At 39.3% G+C, this 20,038-nt stretch overlaps 1 protein-coding gene and 1 long non-coding RNA gene across 2 annotated transcripts in view; one reads left to right on the plus strand and one right to left on the minus strand.

The window, feature by feature from the left end:
* The window catches only part of TENM2 (teneurin transmembrane protein 2), a 1,754,865-nt gene that overhangs the window by 109,328 nt on the left and 1,625,499 nt on the right, over positions 1-20,038 (plus strand). The gene's annotated exons all lie outside the window — the stretch shown is intronic.
* LOC145511356 (uncharacterized) lies at positions 1,770-13,710 on the minus strand. The gene is made up of 2 exons (XR_014057822.1): positions 2,277-13,710; positions 1,770-2,234 (listed from the first exon to the last, which is right to left on the minus strand). It is a non-coding gene; the product is annotated as an uncharacterized LOC145511356 (long non-coding RNA).

The raw sequence follows: 20,038 nt of genomic DNA on the forward strand, positions 1-20,038 counted from the left end.
GTGGGTGGAGCTGGATTTCTGCTCTCTAGAGTGTAACGGAGTGACCAGTATTAATTTTTGAGATGTCTATGGATTTGGTGTGCCTCTGGGAGCCTGTATATTGATGCTCAGGTCTATGTTCCTGCGTTGCTGGAGAATTTGCGTGGTATGTCTTGCTCTGGAACTTATTGTCTCTTGGGTGGAGCTTGGTTTCAGTGAATTTATGGAGGCTATTGGATGGTCTCTTATTAATTAATGTTTCCCCTGGCTTTCAGTCTTATTCTTGCAGTAGCCTCAAGACTTCTCCTTCCATACAGCCTCAATAATAAAACTTTTAGGTTAATGGTGAAACGATTCTCCACAGTGAGGGATACCCAGAAAGGTTCACTGAGTTACATGGAGAGATGAGGTGGGGGTGGGGGTGGGTTGAGGTGACCAGGAGGGGAAGAGGGGAATTCAAATGTGGAGAGAGCAATCTAGCCAGTAAGCACTTCCCTCTGTGCTTTCCACAGTTTGGAACCCTCAGAGTGATTCACAGAGATACATAGAGAGGGGGGAGGAAGGTAACAGAGGTGAGCATGAGTAGAAAGGGAGGAATTAAGAGGGGAGAGAGAGATCTGGGCAGTATCCTGTTCCTGAAGTGTTCTCCGGTACCCAGAACACCCTCAGAGATTCACAGAATTGGGTTGAGAAGAGAAGGAGGAGGGTGGGAGACAGAGGTTCCCTGAGGGAGAAGAAAGAGCATCAATAGGGGGAGAGAGTGATCAGGCCAGTGATCACACTCTTGAGTAAAAATGGGTCCTAAAGATTGGGTTCTTAAATGTACAAAGTTGATATCAAATATGTAAAACAAAGATTAAAAATCTAGAGTAGAGGTTAGACTCTTATAAAACTTACAATCTAAAAAAAAAAAAAAAGAAAAAAGAAAAAAAGGAAACAGTGTAAAAAGAAAAAAAAAAACAGTAAAACAGTAAAAAAAGAAACAGTAAAAAAATGTAGAACAGGAAAAAAACATTAAAAAAAAGAAAACACAAAAGGTGTAAGATATATGTATGTAGTTTGCTTCAAAAATAGGTTTTTTTTTTTTTTGCAAGTTAATAGTGGGTTATGAAAATGAAAGTTAAAGGTGTAATAGAGGACTTGAAGAAAAAGGAAAGAAGAGAAAAAAAAATTAAAAAAAAAATATAATAATAGTAAAAAATATATATATCCCGGACTTTCTCTGGAGCTGTTGTGAGCAGTGTGGGAACTGCTCAGTTTTAGATAGATCCTTATTCCTGCTTATACTTTTCAAGATCTATAGGTCCTTTTCAATGCAGTCGGTATTAACTACAGGGATCTTAATCTGTTGGCCTGTCCCTTCCAAAGCGTTTCCCTCTGTTTATTTGGCTTCTGTTTGGAGATCTCTTCAGTATCTAATTTCCGCCCTGCAACAAAGCGGTGGAGGTGATCTCTTTAGGTTTGCTTGTTCAATCGTGCTGTGGGGAGGAAGGAACACTGCAATTCTGGCGTGTGTGTGGTAAGCTCGCAGTGTCTCGGCCGCACTGGGTTCGCCCCCGCTCACGGCGTGTGTGCTTTCCCTGTCTACCCTGCTCAGGCTTCAGGTTACTCGGCCGGGGAGCGGGCCCTGAGCTGCGTGCACTTCCCAGGTCTAAGCCGCTCAGGTTCAGGCTCCCGGTTACTCCACAAAGGCGCAGACTCGGTTTCGCCCGCGGCCTGTGCCGTTCCCGGTCGGAGCTGCCCAGGCGGCCAGGAGTTTGGCGAGGGCGCTGTCCCCTGTTGGGGCGGTGCGGCTTATCACCTCCCTGGTCCCCGCCTCGGTTTACGGGCGCGCCCGGCTCCGGTGTGCTTTGTGTCGGTTCTGGGGAGCTGGTCTCTGGCTGCGACCCTCCCGGCGGCTGTCGACCCTCTGGGATCTCAGGCAGTCTTTGCTTAGAAACTGGGAGCCTGTTTGCAGTTTGGTAGGGGGTGCCCTCTCTGGAGCCGAGTTTGCCCCTTTCCGGCTCTGGCGGGCCCCGCCTGCCCGCTGTGTCCGGCGGGGGATGGGGCGGTCCGCAGCCGGCTAGTTCTCCTCTGGTATCGCTCAGTCCTTTGTTCTGTGAGCGGGCCGGCAGTGCCTTAGAGTTGGGCTTTTCGCGGGATAGTTCTCTCTCTCTCTCTCTCTCTCTCTCTCTCTCGCTGTCCCACAGTTTAGGTTACTATCTCATGTTAGCTCCCTCAGATTGCCCTCGGGGCACTCGGGCCCGGTCCTTACCCTAGGCAATGCCGCCCGCTCCTCTCCGTTCAGCCCCCCTTACCCTAGGCAATGCCGCCCGCTCCTCTCCGTTCAGCCCCCACTTGCTGGTGGCGGATGATGCGAGCGTCTGGGGTTCTTTGCTGGGAGTTGCTTTAGGCACGTAATCTGTGGATTTTATTTATTTTTTCCTCCCAGTTACGTTGCCCTCCGAGATAAAAAATCCTCGCCCACACCCGCCGGTGAGAGGGTTTCCTGGTGCTTGGAAATTCCTCCTCTTTTACGACTCCCTCCCCGGGACGGGTCTCCGTCCCTAACTCTTTTGTTTCTCTTTTTATCTTTTATAATTTCTCCTACCTCTTTTGAAGATAATGCGCAGTTTTTGTGGAAGCCTGACGTCCTCAGCCAGCCTTCAGAAGTAGTTTTGTGAAGTTTGGTCAGCGTTCAGATGTTCTTTCGATAAATTTGTGGAGGAGAGAGTGGTCTCCCCGTCCTATTCCTCCGCCATCTTAGCCCCCTCAATTTCCTCTTATAAAGTGGGTCTAACACTAGGGTTTACTTTCAAGGCATTATTGTCAAACAAGCAATGATTCTCTTACGGAAATCCATTCTTTTGGGTTCCCTCTTCTACCCTGGTCTCACTTTTCCAGCCCTTCTTTTCCCCAGCAATGAGAACTATTGAATAGCTAGGATGCTTTATTTTTTTATTTTTTAATGGATAAACCGGATAATGATCCTCACCTGTATAAGACTTTCTCATGATTTCCCATTTACTCAGAATAAACTAAATCCCCATCCAGGTCTGTAATGCTATAGAATGATTTGTCCCAGGTCCCCTTCCTGACCCAGCTTCAACTGCACTGGCTCTCCTCCTGTTTTCTAACACATTAAAATTATTTTCCTTCATGGCTCTATGCCAGGAACCCTCATCTCTTTTCTTTCTGTGGTTGGGCTCCTTATAGCTTTCAGACTTGAGTTCAGACGTCACCACATCTTACTCAGACCATGCATTTAAACATTTCCTTCTCATCGACTGTCTAGCATATCACCCTTTTAAATTTCTCCCAGAGCATATATATCACTATCTTAAATTACCTGGATTACCTACTTGTCTACTTGTTTATTTTCTGCCTCCCCCATGTGCAAAGAAAGCAAGAGCCCTCTCTACCTTGTTCACTCCTCTTTTCCCAACACTTAAGAGCACCAGGAACATACTAGTCATTCAATAAATATCTGTTTAATTAAGGAGTGAGTGAATGGCTGAATTGGCCTCTTCCAAATTTGTATTACAAGAGGCATTGGTTTGGTGTCACACAAACAGCAAGTGCTCAAGAAATATGAGTGACTGTTATAGTATGAGCTGTCAGTACTCTACCACCTACCCAGCGCCCAGCTGCAGGCGCTTCCCTTCCATAGTTCCTTCCAGTCCTCCTTACAACATTCTTTTCCCTAATTCTGAGGATTTGCAAAGTAAAACATAGCTTACAGTGTCCTTGTGTTTTGGAGTTAAGTTGCAGTGATAGCTATCCATGTTTATCAAACCAGTCATGGGGGGGGTGCATTTGTAAGAATCATTGCCTCAGGGGTGAGGCATTGGTGTGAAGTGGGGAGAGATACAAGCTTTGGAATAACTTAGGCAAAGGTTCTAATCAACAGCTGTCTCAACACTGGCATTTTCTATGTGGGCTCCAGAAATTTACTTAACTTCTCTAATCTTTATACTGTTCTGTATTTTTAAAAGGATTAAATTTTAAATACAGAAGGAATCCCATAACTAAGGCCATGAAGAATACGAAATACTGACATTGGTGTGTATAACCAAATTTCCAAACCTCAGGCATGGATATCACTCCAAATACCTTTCCAGCCTCAAGGTCATTCTCTCCAGAGTAAGTGCTGGGTGGAATTAAGTGTAGGTAGAAAAACTCTCTTCCCCACCCCCACCACACACAGAATAATGTTTACCTTTGAGAGTCTTTCTTACTGCAAGGCTAAACCACCAGTATGGTAAAGAATGAGTTTCCTCCTGAATCAGAGAATTGATGCAACCCAACATTATGGTCCAAAAAGTTTCTAAGTTGAGAGAGATAAAGACATTGCCATTTTCATGTCAGTAGTTGAGACAGTGCATCAAATGAAATGATCACCTCAATAGGTCTCTTTTGTGCACAATTTACTACAGTCTTAGTTTTGATGATGTAGAATGTTGCTGAATGGGAATTAGACCCTAAGATACCCCTAGGCCATGTGGTAGACTGTGTGAACTGATTTTAAATAATATTCTTGGCTGTGCTGGTGATACTCAGGACTGTTTGAAGACTAGTTCTGTGTTGAGGGAGCAGGTGCTGAGTTCAGACCAGTGTTCACACAATGCAGGATTTAAAAAAAGTCAACCCTCCTCTTGAGGAGGATAACTAGTGAAGGAGGACTTTAAATACATTTTGTTTAAGCATCCATAAAGAACAAAGTCTGTCTATAGGATGTGAAGAATGGCTGTGTTGGGGAATGGAAAAACTTTCTCTGTACCCTTAATAGGTTCTTATAGATGATCTAAGAATAAAACTGATGAGACAGATTAACAAGAGAAAATCAAATATAATTACATATGTGCAGGAATCCCATAATAATTTGAGGGATGAAGGCAACTCACATGGAGATGGAAAAACAAATGTTTAATCAATATATGTTCTCTGGGCCATGCAGAGACAACAGGACAAAGGACTTTGGTCTCCAGGCCCTGCAGAATTTCCCCCAGCACATCTAGCTCATATGCTTTGTAGACATCTCTGGTAATAGTGCTCTTCTTGGACCAGATCCTTTGTGCAGATCTTTCATATGGTTAATGGGAAGGTAACAAGAAAGACTTCTGAACTCTTCTGTTCTTTTAAAAATAATCAGCCTAAAAACATCCTAATGCCAAAGACACACATTTTAGGGTAGTGAATTTTGTTTCCTTATAGCTGTTGCTCACATATTTTTGTATTCACCATGGGCCACGATAAAGAGAAGAATAAAATACAGAGAATGCAGTCAGTGGTTATGATGACTGGGAGAAGAGAGTTACAAGTTAAACAGACATCTCAGCAAAAACATAAACAGTAGAAAGCAGAGGCTACTTAAGCATCCATGAGGATGATTCACAGCATTCATGGAATGGATACTTGAGTGCCTCCTTTACTGAGGCTAAGTACTATGACATCCATCCCAAATGGAAACAGAAGGACTAACAATGAATTCTGTCATGGAAGTTGTGTTAAGGGAATTCTGTGAAAGAAAAAAGGGGAACTCTGAGGAGGACCTAGGTGAGCCACACAGTATTCAGCTCTTTACCTTTCCTTCTGTCAGTGATGATGAGAGAATCAGCCAAGTAAAGAGCATGCATTCTGCAGGCAAAAGAAAAAAATTAGTGATGTTCTGGCTCAGACAGCAAAGCCTACCTCCTACATCCTCCCTCCAGACTCCTATTTTGCTTAAGAAAGGTGGAATCTGGCTGAAGGCATATTTTTTTTCTCTTGATGCCAAAAATTGAAAAGCTCTTTCTTCTTCTTTTTTTTTTTTATAAAAATTCATGGTTAATACAATTAGCACATTTATATCTTTAAAAAGCTTGTTAAAAGATATTCACTATCACCTACATATCTAAGTATTCTTTAGCTATTCAATTTTAGTATCCTTTTTTTTTTCCCCCAATTGAATCTTTTCTTAGATAGGCAATTAAAGAATGGTTCAGAAGTGGCATTTGAAACCCACTGTACTTTTTTCCAAGATAGAATTCATCGTTCCCTCAGCTAATGTGTATGAGACATTTAAATTTAAATTTTAAAAGATGGCCTCATTGGTTGTACATGACAGTAAGAACAGGCAGAAGCTGAAATCCTGAAAGGTAGCACACCATGTTATCAAATGCTCTTTTCCCTTCTGGGTAGTATTACTTACATTTTGCAAATGTGTTATGCAAAATAATCTTAAAACTGATTCCGCATCTTTGCCTTAGGTTCATACAATATTCATTGAAAGTTTTACAAAAAAAGAAATTAATTTAGTATAAAAATCAAACACTTAAACATGCCCATGTATATCAATGCAACAACCTTCCAAATGGAAGCTAGGAAAAAGGAAGAGCAGCTCAAATCAGAGTTTCATACATCTTATTTAATTACCTGTGCCTAGATGTCTGTGTTTATATGTCTAGCACAGCAAAAGCCTGGGGAAACCTGAGCATGAGAAGCTCTCACTCTAGGTAGTTTCACAGCTTTGGACAAGTCACTGTGCATCAACCGCATTAGTTTCCCTCAGTCTTTAAAATGATGTTGCTAATGTTAATCCCAGTTATTTTATAAGGTTGTTTTAAATATAAAATCAAATTATATCAAAATTAAATATGTTTTACATGCTGAGTTTTCTAACTCACCTAAATTATCATGAGTCTTCCTCTCTGGCCTGTGGATGGAAGTTTGGGGCATCTGATAAGCATATTTTTTGTTGTTACATATAAAGGCAAAAGCAAGTCATGGAAAATTTTGGCCTCTTTGCTTATGTAGAGTATAGGATTTTTGTCATTTGGTTGGTATGGAGAATTAATGTTCATTTGCACACAATAATTTATATTTCCTAAAGGTTATGAAAATTTTGGAGTTTTTATTGTAATATTTATTAGATAGGTATACACTAGGCCCCTGAATCTTCTATCATTTTAATATTTGAGCCTTATAAGCTTAATATTTCTAAAATTGCAATTATATGGGTTGCAAAGGATTGCATGATTGTGAATCACATTATGTAAGCAGATGTTTAGATGAATTTTCATTGTGTATTATATCTTATAATCTTGAGATGCAAAATTGCATCAGATGCCTCATCTTTTGAAAAGAGATTTTTTATTATTAATGCTTCACGCAAATCATAAAATGATTTTTTTTTTAAATTTTCGACTAAAACTGCTTTGCTGGTTGACTTTTGTGCCTTATAAGTTAGTTTCTATACAGTTTCTTTTCATCAATTGTTTTCATGTTCTTTGTCTAGAGTTTCTTTGAAGGATCTTTCAGTTGGGAAGTCTTATAGGTCCCGCTGATTGTTTCTCTCTTGGGACTTGATTTTATACTAATGGATTAGTCTGCCCTTTAACAATTAGATTCATGGGTTGGTCAAAAAGTTCATTTGTGTTTTTCCATAAGATGTTATGAAAAAACCCAAACAAACTTTTTGACCAACACAGTATTTTGCTCTAAAATTGTCAGTAAATAAGTAAACATTACTAGTCAACCACCATTTATTTATATGGAGAAGAAAAAAAGTACACTTGTACCCTTCTAGGTTCTTCTGGCTAGTCTAAGAATTAAATGACATGAGACAGATTAAGAGGAGGAAATCAAATTTTATTAAGGACTTACAAAGGTGCGATAATAATAAGAATCCTAAGGACACGTTAGGCAGTTGAAGTTTATATACTGGCTGAGAGGAGAAGGGGATGAGGGCTTGAAACTTCAAAGGGAAGGAAAGCAACTGACAGGAAGATGAAAAAAGAAAATATTTGGTAAACAAACTGTTTGCTGGGTCAGAGACAGTGGGACAGAAAACACTTTGACAAACAGGCCTTGCTAAGTTTCCCCCAGTCTACCACACCGACTTCATGTTATACTTTAGTTCTCTATGGTGATAGTTCTCTTTTTCTGGAATAGGCTGTTTATCTAAATTCTTTTAAGCAGGTCAGCGAGGAGATATAAGCTCCTCCTGAACCTTTCGTTTCATGAAAGCAATCAGTCCCCAGAATCCTGAAGCTGAAGATACACATTTTGGAGTGGCCAGTTTTGTTTTCCTTCAGTTGCATCAACATTTTGTGATGTCAACTGATGACTTTGCTAAAACAAGTATTTCATGATAGGTTTCTTGTTTCTGACTTACATGAGCAGCGGAATAAAGCAGATATAATTTACACAATGGGGATGAAGAGAAATTACGTGAAGAAATATTTTGGATTTTTTTGGTAAGACTGTCAGAATCTCAGTGAAAAGATTATTAATTCATGTAACTTAGTTTCTTAAAGATTACCTTTTACATATGTTTATTTGTATCATTAGGTGATACTCATATGCACATGATTCAACAGTTGTAGGATTCATTGGCAAAAGGAAATACGGAAATCCTCATGCCTCAGTTATCAAAGTACCTAATTGAAATGCACTAGGAGGAAAAGTCAAGTTTATTACCCTTGCCTACAACTTGCAGTGTGACATTTTCCTTTATAGCATTTTGAATCTCTCACCTCCAAAGAACAATGAACTTCAAAAACATAATACAAGTGGGAAAATTGCCTTAAAAATGTAATTTTAGAAATGATTATCTGAAAATACTGTTAAATAAGAAAGTTTGGTGAAAAGATGAAACTAATATTTCATTCATCTTCTGTTGATTCATATTTAAACCCAATGTAAAGTTCAGATGTTTAGGGGAAAGAGGAAAAAAAAAAAGTGATTGAATAAAGTAAGTCAGGATAAGTCCTTAAAGTTTAACTCAGATATTGTTATTTGAGAGTCTGTTGTGTGTGGCTTATGATTTTTTTTCTTTGCTGTTGTTTCTGTGGGTAAAACATCTTTTCAAGGAAAGTAATACAATTATTAAACCTATGATTTCTTTGGGGGATTCCATTTTCATTTATTATGGACAATTTACCCATAAACACAAAAAATCAAATTCTTTCATGAAGGAGGGGTAACCTAATTGAGCATATGAGCAGTGGTAATCCTAACTGTTAGTCTGTGAGTTGCAGATGGTTCTTTCATAATACAGTGCTTACAATAGATAATAGTTCTTAACAGTGCCAGCCACTAAGGTCTTTACACACGTTAAATCATTCCATCCCTGCATCAATATTAGGAAATGGATGTGCTTATTGCACTCATTTTACACTTGAAGAAATTAACATTTGCATCTGTGACCATGCCCTATGTTTCAGCACAGACTTCCTCCCATAGGGTCCATCAATTTATACCCCGAGTAAGCTTCACTCAAGCCACCTCAAATAAGCATACAGTCTAAATAAAAACAGCCTGTTCTCTATGCAGGCACTATTTTTAATCTCCCACATTCCTTGTGGCTCCCACCTACCCCATCCTCCAACTTCCAATCAACTTTCTTTTATTCCCTTCCCATATTCAAATGACAGAGACAGCACTAATGAGAGATTGGTCTATGGTTCCTCATTACCACGGCAACCTGCAAGTTCCATAACTTCTGCAGGGTCAGCTTCCAAGTTTTCGTTTCTTTTTTTTTTTTTAATAACTTGTGAGAATTTTAGTCTTTCTTTCTTTTTGTTCTTCTACTGAGAACAAAAGAGAGAAATCAAAATTCTGAAGCTCACCTCTAAACACCCTAAGAAAGATTGACCCGAGCTGTGGCACTGGGTCTGAGTTCTAAGGAGCACTGGGATTTAGAGAATGCCGCCCTGTAACTCCAAAACCCCAAATAATTTTCATAAATTGATTATGTGGAGACAAAACAAGGTAAATAAATGCTCAGGGAATCTGTCAGATTGCTTCAAACAACATTTATAGCTTTGTCTTCTCCCACTACTTTATTTTTGTACGTGAAATTGAAAAATAAACTGAATTTTGAAAATGCCTAAGGGTCAGAGAATCAAAATGGAAGTGATTCAGAGAGATCACCCTCTCCTGCTATTTAAGGAAATTAATGGTGGAGCCACTTAAAAATTTCATGAAATCAAAGACCCAAGAAATGTTATAAATAAATCAAGACCGAATCATCTCACCATTTTCATTGTTTAAAACCTCAGAAATATAAACCAGAAGTCATAATCAAGTTCATGAAGTTGCTTATGGATTACAGAGAAGTCATACAGAATTTGAATTCAACTGTTATGCTAGTCCCCAGGAGAGAAAATTACCTAGGAGTATCTGATAATTAAAAGGATCCTTCTACAAAGATTAGAAATGCAAAGCTGTTTAACTTTGAAGCAAATAATACTATTTCTATATCCCCAATCTAGTGTTTTATCTGTTCTTCATACAAAACCAATTCATGGGGGTACTTAGATACCATTTCACAGGGAAAGATGTTTTATCTGAATTATATACCAAGGCAACTATTTTATTTAGTGAAGCCCTGACACACATGGATCTGTGGAAATGTTGGAACTGAGAATAAATAATATCATCTGTAGGTTACATTGCACTTTAGGAACTCTGGTCACCACTGGTATTGTTCATGTCTTGGGGAAGAGAGACTCATGTGGTCAGCAGAGAGGTCTTCTTATAAAGTTGGAAGAGCTATGGAATTTTTTAATGAGTACCATAAAAATCTACTCATTTCTGTAAAGAAATGAACTGTCCAAGTAACGTGACCCATCAGAAGCTCACTGCTTAAAGCCACAGATGCCATATTCCAAAGAGAATAGAAATCACCCACTAACCGGGTACCTGGGCTCAACTTGGATATGCATGTTTCACAGCAAAAGATTGGTTCTCTTTAAGAGTCAGCAGTCTTAAAAGTCCATGAAATGTGCACATAATTATTATTATGTACCAGACACTGGGTAAGACTGTGGGGACAGATTGTTGTGAAAGATAGCCATGGTCACTGCTCCCGAAGAGTTGACATAATGTTGGGGGAAATGAACAACTATGAAATAATAATTCAGTTAGTAAGTGTTGTGAAGAGAATCAAATAAGCCATACTCACTGTGGACCTACTTGAGAGAGAGCGATAACTTTCTGAGAGGGAGCATTTGAGCTGAGACTTGGGTGAAGGAAGTATAAGCATTAATAGATCTAGGGAAGAGATAGTCAGGCAAAGTGAGCTGCAGTAAGAGAAAAAAAAAAAACAAAAACAAAAACTCAGAAAGACACTTTTGTTTAGAAAGAGCAAATAGAGACACTCCTCTCCCCATCACTCCCATCTTTGACCAGCAATAGGCAGTGCATATTTTGAGTAACGGATTAAGGAAGACCAGCTGCAGACTCAGCCTGGAAGGGGTTTGCTGTCTTTCACTTCAGAAAAAAAAAATGTGGGTTAACAATGATAATGCCCTCCTCAACTTTCTCTGGAGCGTTGCTAGGGTGACACTGTAATTCAAAGGACAGAATATCAATAAAGCCAGGATGTACAGGAATGTAAACAAGCTTTAAAAAAATGGTCCAAGTGTTTGTTAAATAGACCACAACGGGACAGGTCCATTATCATTGCAGAAAGCTCTGTACTTAGTATGTCCAATTATCTAAATAGCTCAAAAACATAATCAATCCATCAGTAGTATTCAGCTTTCTAGCTCTGATATCTGATTGTGAATCCTCTGTGTTTATTCATACTTCTGCCAAATGTCGATCCAGAAATGTATTAGCATCTGCCAGTGATGAATAAACATAAGACTGGGCCCCTCCTGCAGTTCTTAGTCAGGATGGTGAACAAGGGCTAGTCTCATCCATGCCTCAAAGATGATTCTTCACATCAGAGAACTATGTCCTTTTCTCTAATAGAGTCAGCATCGTCAAGGATGACTAACCTCAAATCCTTGGCCTTTAGTAGGGGCGTCTCTCTTTTTTTCCAACGCTCAGCTTACTTAGAGTTAGGCATTTTAAAAGACCAGGTATGCTGGCTTCCTTGTCCTTCAGTTTTCTTAACAGGCACATACTTGTGGGATTCCAGAGGTACTGGGTCTGAAAACCCTGAGGTGTTGAGAGCACCCAGGGGTGATTGGGAGGAGAGGAGGTTGAAGGCAGAGGGTGAGACCAGCAGGACTGCCCAGCCACTGGGCTTTTTGAGTGTGAATGTGTCTGTGGGTCTTTCTTTGCTTGTGTGACAGGCAGTGTGGTATGCTGAATACCTGTTAATTAGTCCATTCTATCCATAAGTTGTGGAATCCAACTGTCCTGATGACTGGGTGATAAGAGGCAGGCGACTGTGGTAGAGACGAATGAGTTGCACGCAGCCCTGTGTGGATGCATCCCGTCATTCATTTTCTTGAAGCTCTTTGCATGCAAGAATCAGCGAATCTTCACGTAGCTGCCAGCCCACGTCATTTGCTGGCCTAAAGGGAGGCGTGTGCCCTCCTTAATCTCAATAGTATTGTTTTTGTGGCACATGTCCTGCACTCTAGATTAAAATGTAGCTAAGGAGAACTGAATCAGAAGCTCTATATATCAGCCTGTTTTATGCTAATCTGAGTGACCAAGGGCTTTTAAAATCAGTATCAGTATAGGAGCTTATATGGTGTGCTAGGGGTCCTAATCTTTTTTTTTTTTTAATAAATTTATGTATTTTAGTTGGGGGCTAATTACTTTACAATATTGTAGTAGTTTTTGCCATACATTTACATGAATCAGCCATGGGTTTACATGTGTTCCCCTTCCTGGACCCCCCTCCCACCTCCCTCCCCATCCCATCCCTCTGGGCCATCCCATTGCCCCAGCCCTGAGCATTTGTCTCATGCATCGAAGATGGAATGGTGTTCTGTTTCACATATGATAATATGCATGTTTCAATGCCATTCTCCCAGAACGTCCCACCCTGCCCCCAATCCTTCCCAGCATCAGGGTCTTTTCCAATGAGTCAGCTCTTCGCATCAGGTGGCCAAAGTGTTGGATTTTCAGCTTCAACATCAGTCCTTCCAATGAACACCCAGGACTGATCTCCTTTAGGATGGACTGGTTGCATCTCCTTGCAGTCCAAGGGACTCTCAAGAGTCTCCAACACCACAGTTCAAAAGCATCAGTTCTTCAGCGCTCAGCTTTCTTTATAGTCCAACTCTCACATCCATACATGACTACTGGAAAAACTATAGCTTTGACTAGACGGACCTTTGTTGGCAAAGTAATGTCTCTGCTTTTTAATATGCTGTCTAGGTTGGTCATAACTTCCCTTCCAAGGAGCAAGTGTCTTTTAATTTCATGGCTGCAGTCACCATCTGCAGTGATTTTGGAGCCCAAAAAAGTAAAGTCTGTCACTGTTTCCACTGTTTCCCCATCTATTGCCATGAAGTGATAGGACCAGGTGCCATGATATTAGTTTTCTGAATGTTGAGCTTTAAGCCAACTTTTTCATTCACCTCTTTCACTTTCATCAAGAGGCTCTTTAGTTTTTCTTTGCTTTCTGCCGTGAGTGTGGCATCATCTGCATATCTGAGGTTATTGATATTTCTCCCAGCAATCTTGATTCCAGCTTGTGCTTCATCCAGCCCAGCATTTCTCATGATGTACTCTGCATATAAATTAACTAAGCAGGGTGACGATATACATTCTTGATGTACTCCTTTCCTGATTTGGAACCAGCCTGTTGTTCCATGTCCAGTTCCAACTGTTGCTTCTTGACCTGCATACAGATTTCTCAGGAGGCAGGTCAGGTGGTCTGGTATTCCTATCTCTTTAAGAATTTTCCACAGTTTGTTGTGATCCACACAGTCAAAGGTTTGACACTATGTTACATGCTAGAAAATATTCAAATACATTAGGCCCCTCATAGTCTGAGATTAAAGAAAGTAAAAAAAAGAAAAAAAATTGTTAACCTAAAATAGAGAATGCAGTCCTTGCATTTTAACATATTTGCAGAACTATGTCTTCTCCTCAAAATGATAAAGTCTGCTCTTTCTCAAAGATCCAGCACAGGGGTGCCCTCTGTGTTTTCTCACTAAATTCCTGCAGGCAGAAGTGTTCAAAGTGTGTCTTCTCTCTCCTTTTTCTCTCTCTCTCTTTCCACTACCCTTTCTCCATCTCTCTCTCTCCTCTCTTGGTCCCTCACTGTCACTCTCTCTCTCCATTGTGTTATCATCATTTCTTAAATGTTTTCACACTGAATTGCAAATATTTGGGAGTACCTTTGCCCTCTCTCCTAACCAATGATTCTCAATCAGGATCGTTTTTTCTCCTAGGGACGTTTAACAGTGTCACATCTGGAGGGTGTAGGGCTTTTGTAATCTAGTACTGAGTAGCGGCCAGGGATGCTGCTAAATGTCTTATAATGCACACAACAACCTCCCGCAACTAAGAATTATGCATCTTATAATAATGTCAGTCATGCTGAGGTTGAAAAATTCTGCACTAGACTACCAGCTCTTTGAAGGCAAGGAAATGTATCTGAATTCACTGCTAAATTTTTTTGAATCTCCAGGGTTTAACAAGGCTTGGTCTATCTATGTTCAGATAATGTTTGATAAATGAATAAATGGATGAATGAATGGCTGGTTGGTGGATGGATGAATGAGCAGACAGATGAATCAGTTGATCAGTCTAGGACCATTTTTCAGCCCTATAAATTCTTGGCAACCTCATCTTTCCAAGTCAGAATTGCTATTTATTATCCGAATTACAGAGTAATCCAGTCACCAGCCAAGATGTTGACCTGACTGGCTCTCATTTTGAGCAAGCACTTGACCACAGTTCTTGAGACATTTACCCTCAGCAAATATTACTAGCCCTCGTCTGGTTGTTTGAAAACCAGGTCATTTGTATGCTTTCCCTTTGTGCTGATCATCTGTATTACTGTATCTGTAATCTGTATTTTATCACCTGTATTACTCTTGTCATGCTTCTTATACCTGCATTATTCTCTCAAGCTGTTGAAGAATCTGATGTGATTCTCACTTTAAAAACCAACTGAAGGGTTTGTCCTAGGCAATAGAACTTGGTCACAGTCTTCAAGGTAGAAAACAAATGCAATTTCTTTTAGTCAGTCTCAACAACTTAATCTTTTAATCAACTGCCTGTGTGTGTATATGTATTTGTGTGTGTGTGTGTGTGTGTGTGGCTTTTAAAATAAGCATATCAACCGCCTTGTGTGTGTATATGTGTTTATGTGTGTATGTACATGTGTATGTGTGTGGCTTTTAAAATAATCAGCATATCTAGAGATGAGAATGTATTACTTCACTTAGTCTGAGAATGTTCCCCAAATGAAAGCTATCCACATGTTATGAAGTTTTTACCTCTCTTTTTATTATTTCTGCATTTGCTACGGCTAGTGCTTTATGGATTTTAAGTAAAAGAGTATGTGAGTTGCATGTGATTTTTCTGTTGGGCCTTTGAAGTGGTTTCCATCTATGCACACCTTCACCACATTCTGAGCTGGCTCTGGTCAATGAATGCAGTGACAACATCAAATGCTTGAGCTGTTACCCTTCCTTTCAGCTTGGTTCTACTATTTAAAACAACATAAAGGATCTTTGTTTATTTTTGGATTTAAGCTTTAAATAAAAACAGTAGTGTACACGTATACAAACATATATACACTTCAATGGAAATAAAGGAATCACCAGGAATTATTTAGATTGCTTGAAATTTTTACTACAGAGTTAAAAAGGCTAGGGGGAATCTTCTAGAAGGGAACCTATGTCTAGATTGACAAAACATGAATTAATTGCATTGAACATAAATTTTTAAAAAGCAGATGAAGGAAAAAATTAGAGTTTAGCTATCTTGACAGATGTATACTTCCTTTATCTGGCATGCTTTTTATTCCATTATGAGATATAGTATTAATGAACTGTTGCATGAAAATGCAAACGTATTATTTAAAGGACAAAGTTAAATGATTACCCTGTACCCACTACAAGGCTAAAAAAATAAACATTATCATATCTGAAACATCATTATGTGCTTCTTGAATTTACACCTTTCTTCTCCTCTGTCTCCCATAGTAACTGCCATTATTTCTTTGCTTTTGTTTGTAGTTTTTACCTCACGTATGTAAGCTTCAATAAACAGTATATTGTTTAGTTTTACCTGCTTTTAAAAATACATTAAACCATATAGTATATTTTCTTCTGTCTTAATTCCTTCACTCACTGTTATATCTTTGAGACCTGTCACTGTCAAGATGTAGTTCTAGGTCATTATCTCATTGTGTGAATACACCACAACTTACTCATTTCACTTTGGATGAAGATTTGAATTGATGATTCTTTTCTTTTCCTTATACAGACAGTGCTACTATAAATATTTTGAACAATATATTCTGGTGTACTTTTGCAATAGTTTCTCAAGGATACATGTTTAATAATAAAATGGTCAAATTGTAGATTATATATGGGGCTTCCCAGGTGGCTCACTGTAAACAATCTGCCTGCCAAGCAAAGTTGCAGGTTTAATCCCTGAATCAGGAAAATACTCTGGGGAAGAAAATGGCAACCGACTCCAGTATTCTTGCCTGAGGAATCCCATGGACAGAAGGAGCCTAGTGGGCTATAGTCCATAGGGTTGCAGAGTCGGACATGACTTAGCAACTACACAGCAACAATAGTATATATACTTGTTGTAAGTCAGAATATATTGAATGTGCCAGATATGTAATAAAATAACAGCAGCAGCAATTATCAGTGGCTCACACTAGCAGAGGCTGTTTGTGTTCTCCAGTTGCACATGTATTATTTGTGGGTTGGGCATCTTCAGTGTGTCTTCAGTCTAGGACCAGCTTCAACGAGAAGCCCCAAGTGGTAACACTGCTAGAGTTGTGCCAGAGGGGAAAGACCACAACACACAACAACCAGGAAGTAAAAGCTTCTACTCAGAAGCGATACACATCCCTCCCATTCATATTTTATATAGTAAAGTAGGTCACGTGGCCTAATGAGAATTCTACAGGATGGGATTTAAAATCCACGGAGGGGCACTGCATTTGGTGACAGTGTGGATTCCCTGGTGGCTCAGACAGTAAAGAATCTGCCTGCAGTGTGGGAAACCCGGGTTTGATACCTGGGTTGGGAAGATCCCCTGAAGAAGGGAATGGCTACCCACTCCAGTATTCTTGCCTGGAGGAGTCCATGGACTGAGGAGCCTGGCTATAGTCTATGGGGTTGCAAAGAGTCAGACACAACTGAGTGACTAACTCTTTCACTTTGACCTTGCCAGGTGGCACTAGTTGTAAAGAACCTGCCTGTAAGTGCATAAAGACATAAAGAATCACAGATTCAATCCCTGGTTCAGCAAGATCACTGGAGGAAGGCATGGCAACCTACTCCAGTATCTTTGCCTGGAAAATCCCATGGACAGAGGAGCCTGGCAGGATGCAGCCCAGAAGGTTGCAAAGAGTTGAACACAACTGAGGCAACTTAAGACAAGCACACACAATACAGTCTCCCACAGAGTGTATTTAACTTTACGAGTAATATCAAAGTATTTTCAGAGTGGTTGCATCAAATTGCACTTCCACCAACAGGATCAGAATTCTTTTGTCCACATCCTCACCAATGCTCTGTATGTTCTGACTTTTAAATGTTTATCGGTCTAACAAGAGTGAACGATGTCTCCTTGTTATTTTAAGTTGCATTTTTCTGATTATTAATGGAATTGAATATCTTTTCATATAGGCCATTTAAAAAATTATGTGAAGTTTCTGATTAATCACTTTTGTTGTTGTTCAGTTGCTAAGTCGAGTCAGATTCTTTGCATCCCCATGGACTGCAGCACACCAGGCTCCCCTGTCCTTCACTGTCTCTCAGAGTTTGCTCAGATTCATGTCCATTGAGTCAGTGATGCTGTCTAACCATCTCATCCTCTGCCACCTCTTCTCCTCTTGCCTTCCATCTTTCCCAGCGTCAGGGTCTTTGCAAATGAGTCCGCTCTTTGCATCAGGTGGCCAAAGTATTGGAGCTTCAGTTTCAGCATCAGTCCTTCCAATGAATATTCAGGGTTGATTTCCTTTAGGATTTTCTGGTTTGATCTTCTTGCAGTCCAAGGGACTCTCAAGAGTCCTTTCCAGCACCATAATTCAGAAGCATCAATTCTTCAGTGCTTAGCCTTCTTTATAGTCCAACTCTTCACATCCGCACATGACTACTGGAAAAACCATAGCTTGTTTGTCTGTTAAACTAGATGAATGTCTATGCTATTCTTTTCTTACTTACTCATAGGAGTTCCTTTTCTGGTTATTAATCCTTTCTCAGTTGTGTGGTACAAATATCTTCTCCCAAATTGTAGCTATGTTTAATGATAAGAGAACTTAATATTTTTCAATTATTTTGAAATAAGTTTAAATTTAAACTTAAAAGTTATAGAAAGTATGCATAAGATCCAATATACTCTTGGCTCAGAATTCATTTTTCTTTCTTCTGAAGCATTTGAGAGTTAAGTTGGGACACAATGCCCCATTACCTTTCAATACTTTGGTGTATATTTCTTATGTAAAAGAATCATCACAGTACATCCATCAAGATCAAGAAGTTAACATTGATTCAACATTACCATTAAGCCAAAGATACTATTCAGGTTTGGTTATTTGTCCTAATAATATTTTTTATAGATCCAGGGTCTAGTCCAGCAACACATTTAGTTCTTAGGTCTCTAGTTTCCTTCAATCCAAGAACTTTGTCTCTTGTGTGAATTTCTCTTCATATCTTGGCATTTCTGAAGAGCACACTTCAGTTGATTTGTAGAATGTCCCTTAATTTGGAATCTGATGTTTGTTTTCTCATGGCTCATTCTTCGTGTTAAGAATTCCACAGGAGCTATATTATGCTGTTCTCAGTGTATCATATCAGCAGATATACCACACTGACTTTATCTGTTCCATTACAGATGATGTTAACTTTTATCACTTGGTTAGGATGTGAATTAACAAAACCCTACACTCTCATATTAGTTACTTGGGATGTCGTTATGTCAGTTGATAAGTAATTCATAAGTATATTCAGAGGAGATTATTTGAAATTATGTATATGTCTCATTTCCCATTTACCCATCAGATTTACCATTCATTAATGATTCTTGCCTGACTTAATCATGAAAAAAGTGCTTACAGAAGCGTGATTTTTCTAATTCCATCTCTATTTGCTAGTTGGCGTTCCATTGTGAGGTAGAGCTCTTCTGTCCCTTTCAACTAAATTAATTAATGTGTTTACTTACTTATGTCAGTATAGACATGTGCATTCCTATTTTACTCAAAGGTTTACAGTCCCTTATTATCATTATTATTTTCATCACTACATTATCCAAAATGTGGCAAATGGAAGCCCTTTCAAACTGACATCTGTAACTATTGACATTTCCCTGATTCTTTGAGCACTTTCTTAATTTCTGGCTCAATTAATTGCAGGTTAGTTTTCAGCCATTTCTCTAAGTTCTTTTGATGGAGAATGGTGTTTAGAAACCAAGATCAAGTTGGCTCACTGCTACTAAGGTATCATTGCTTCTAGGTTCTCTTAGTAAACACAGAAGATGTAAATCTGTATGTACAGACATGTACACATACACACACACACACACACCTCTGCATGTTTCTGTATATAATTCACACTATTTGTGAAGCCAGTCAAACACCACAGAGTATATGCTAGTCTTCTCTGCCCTGTGTTCCTAACTCCCTTCTGAAACAGTGAGAAATTGTCTCCTTTACCATCAGTCCATTTACTTACTAGATCAACTTTCCCAATAGGTAAATAAAGTTATATATGAGTCAGACCAAAGGTGAGCGCTAAAAGCCTGACCATTCTCTTCTACAAGTATGCACTCCTTTAAGGCTTGCAAGTCAAAAGCTCCACTGAAGAAGGGGAAAAAACATAAAGAGGAAAGGCCCATCAGAGAGCTCAGCCTTGGACATGAACCCTGCCCATTTGGAGTGCCATCCCATGGCCAGGTCCCAGACACTTATAGGCACTAAAATCTCAGCTCCCCATAGAGGAAGAAAACATGGAGAAGTCCTTAATTATAATTTAGACAAATGAACCCAGCTTTTATAGTTTCTAATTTTTTTTATATTTTGTTCACGAAATCTCCTACACCCAAGAACATTAAGATATTCTCAGATATTGTCTTCTAAATGTTAAATATTTTTTGCCTTCTCATTTAGGTATTTTAATGTTCCTGAAATTGATTGTTTTTTTTACTGTGG

Source organism: Giraffa tippelskirchi, chromosome 6 (genome assembly GCF_054371585.1).
Source record: "Giraffa tippelskirchi isolate mGirTip1 chromosome 6, T2T-mGirTip1v1.2.pri, whole genome shotgun sequence".
Classification (NCBI taxonomy): domain Eukaryota; kingdom Metazoa; phylum Chordata; class Mammalia; order Artiodactyla; family Giraffidae; genus Giraffa; species Giraffa tippelskirchi.